Source organism: Gossypium arboreum, chromosome 12, assembly GCF_025698485.1.
Source record: "Gossypium arboreum isolate Shixiya-1 chromosome 12, ASM2569848v2, whole genome shotgun sequence".
NCBI lineage: Eukaryota > Viridiplantae > Streptophyta > Magnoliopsida > Malvales > Malvaceae > Gossypium > Gossypium arboreum.
Genome location: NC_069081.1, coordinates 77,064,600 through 77,067,773, shown reverse-complemented (window position 1 = coordinate 77,067,773; position 3,174 = coordinate 77,064,600). Strand labels below are relative to the sequence as shown.

The window sequence follows — 3,174 nt, the reverse complement described above, 5'->3', positions numbered from 1 at the left end:
AAAGAATTCCTTTTTATAAGTATTCTTTTGGAGTGATTTTCCTATTTATTAATGTGACCATATGCGCTATTTGAATTAAGTAAATTGCCTTATCATAATGAGTTAACATATGGCACTATGTGTGCGGAATTAAATGGCACTATGTGTGTAACGCCCCTTACCCGAGACCGTTGCCGGAGTCGAGCACAAGGCACTACTAAACTTATTTGAGCACTTAACCAAATTTAGATAATTTATATAATACTTTTCAGACAAGCTGTCCAACTGTGTCATAGTTGCTAAATAATTCATATCTCGAGTTATAAAACTCGAAATACAAATCCATAAATTTTCTCTAAATTTATACTCATATATCTACTTACCAATTTTTTTCTAGAATTTTTGGTCAAGCCAATTAGTACAGTTTATTATTTAAAATCTCCCCTGTTTCAGGGTTTGACTACTCTGACCTTTGTGTATTACGAATCAGATATCTCTCTGTACAGAGCTTCAATTACTATGTCGTTTGTCTCTAATAAAACTAGACTCAATAAGGAATCTGTACATATAAAGTATGACTTCTAATTATCTTTGTAAAATTTATGGTGAATTTCCAAACTCCGAACAGGGGATCCAGAAATTGCTCTGGCCCTGTTTCACAAAAATTTAAACGTCTCATAAAATATAGCTCATATACCTGTTTTGCTTCTTCCATATGAAAATAGACTCATCAACATTCGATTCCATAATTTATTCATTATTTAATTCCATTTCTACTATTTTTAGTGATTTTTCAAAGTCAAACTACTGCTACTTACCGAAAACTGTTTTAGTACAAATATTGTTAACTAGTTTATAACATCTTTACTTCAATTCATTCAAACTCTATACATGCCATATAAATCTTTAAACATAAAACAAAAACTACCGAATTGATCTGAATAGTGTGCCCTGTTGTGTTGATCCGATCTACCCACTTCACTTCAAGTCAATCTACATAAAAATATTAAACACACACAAGTAAGCTTATTGAAGCTTAGTAAGCTCATAGGCATATAAACACAAATCATATCAAATATCGTACATAATCATATATCTATTAGTTTAACTATTTCATCCTCCAAATCACAATTTCATTAATAACTCATTGGAATAATTTCCATATGGCAACTCACAATTTAACTCCCTTAGGCCCATTTCTCATTTACTTCATTGTCAAATTAGGGAACAATAAGGAATTGAGTGCTTCACTATCACATTGCCATAGTAAACCATGGACTTTCACATTGATACGCATCACACAATCAAGCCATAGCCTTGCCATGGTCTTACACGGTTCACATATCATACCGAAGCCATATCCTGACATGGTCTTATACTGGAATCACATTATCACATTATACCGATGCCATAGCCCACTATGGTCTTATCTGAGTCACATTATCACATTGCACCGATGCCATAGCCCAGCTATGGTCTTAAACGGGCACACTTGTCACATATGTTTCGTCAACTCATTAGGGTCACAGAATAGAAGCACTCAAATCCATTGTTCCTACTAATTTGTACTTTTAGTTACACATTATTCATTAGTTAATGCAAATTGATAGTATTCATCAACAATAAAATACTTTAACAATCATAATATTTTCATATCAAAACATTGAACTTTGCCATATGAACTTACCTGGACTAATTTGTAAAAGTCGTAGAAATTCAGGGACTATTCTTGAATTTTCTCCTTTCCACGATTCAGTTCATTTTCTTGATCTATAATTATAAAATCATTCCTTCATTAGCATCCATTTCAATTCTATTTCACTTCACAATTTATGCTGTTCAAATTTCGAAATTGCACTTTTACCCCAAAATTTACAATTTTCACAATTTAGTCCTTCTCAATTCACCCATCAATTGAACTAATTTTTCTCAATTAACACTTTATTTTATCATTATAAACTATTTCAAAACCTTTTATATTCTTAATTTCAACAGAAACCTTCAATTCACAACTTTTTCACAATTAGGTCCTAAATATCATTTCCTATCAAAATCACTTAATAAAACCACCTTAATATAAAATTAGAACTTAAATTTCATAATAATTCATCATAAAATTCCCTTATCCATCCAGGGTAACTTCCAATTTCACCCATAAAATCAAAAACTAATGAATTCTACAAGTGGACCTAATTGTAAAAGTCATAAAAACATAAAATTATCAAGAAAAGTAAGAATTAAACTCACATGATGTAAAATATGAAAACCAGCTTTCTCCAGACCTTCTATGGCGTTTTAGCTGAGAAAATATGAAGAAATGTCTAGATTTTTCAATTACATCATTATTTAACTATTAACTTTTATGCTATTTCCAATTTTGCCCTTGTTCACATTATTTTCTTGCTTATTTCATACCCAAACCGTCCAGCCATTAACCTTTGGGTCTAATTGCTCTTTAAATCCATCTTTTAAATACTTAAGCTATTTACTCACAATTTAACAAATTTTGCGCTATTTTCAATTTAGTCCTTTTTAATTAATTAGCCATCCAAGCGTTAAAATTTTCTAACTAAACTTTAATACTAACTCAATGACACTCCATAAATATTTATAAAAATATTTATAGCTCGATTTTCAACTTTGAGGTCTCGATACCTCATTTTTGACCCGCTTGACCTAATAAATTCTTTTAATTCACTAATTTCACCATTTCACAAATTCTTCTAAATTCTTACTTGACTCATAAATATTAAATTACTATCTTGTTCAATCTTATTTGTCGAATTTAGTGATCTCAAATCACCATTTCCGACACCACTGAAAATTAGACCGTTACAATGTGTGCCGATTTGGATGTTGAAACATGAGAGAAAATCCAATGCACTGAGTGTGCGGTTTACTATGGCACTATGTGTGCGAGTGTGACGAGCACTATGTGTGCAAATTCGGTTGATAATATAAAATGTGCATGAAAGAACGAAGTGGTAGAACTAGTAACTAAAATATCGAACTTGAGACATGTGCTGAGTAGGTATAAATTTATCTAGTGCATCATGGTTCCATGCTTTGAGGAATCAGGTCTAAATCAATTGGGTTGTTTTGGTATTTGATTTGATTGTAGGACTTTGCATGAGATTGAACCGAAATTCTAAGAAATTATAGCATAGTTCGGTATGGCTGGAGTAATTGATCTTG

The 3,174-nt window shown here is 31.4% G+C and overlaps 1 long non-coding RNA gene across 1 annotated transcript; it reads right to left on the bottom strand.

The window, feature by feature from the left end:
• Positions 1 to 715: 715 nt before the first annotated feature.
• Positions 716 to 1,758, bottom strand: LOC128285283 (uncharacterized). Its single transcript, XR_008275754.1, has 2 exons — positions 1,667 to 1,758; positions 716 to 972 (listed from the first exon to the last, which is right to left on the bottom strand). It is a non-coding gene; the product is annotated as an uncharacterized LOC128285283 (long non-coding RNA).
• Positions 1,759 to 3,174: the final 1,416 nt, after the last annotated feature.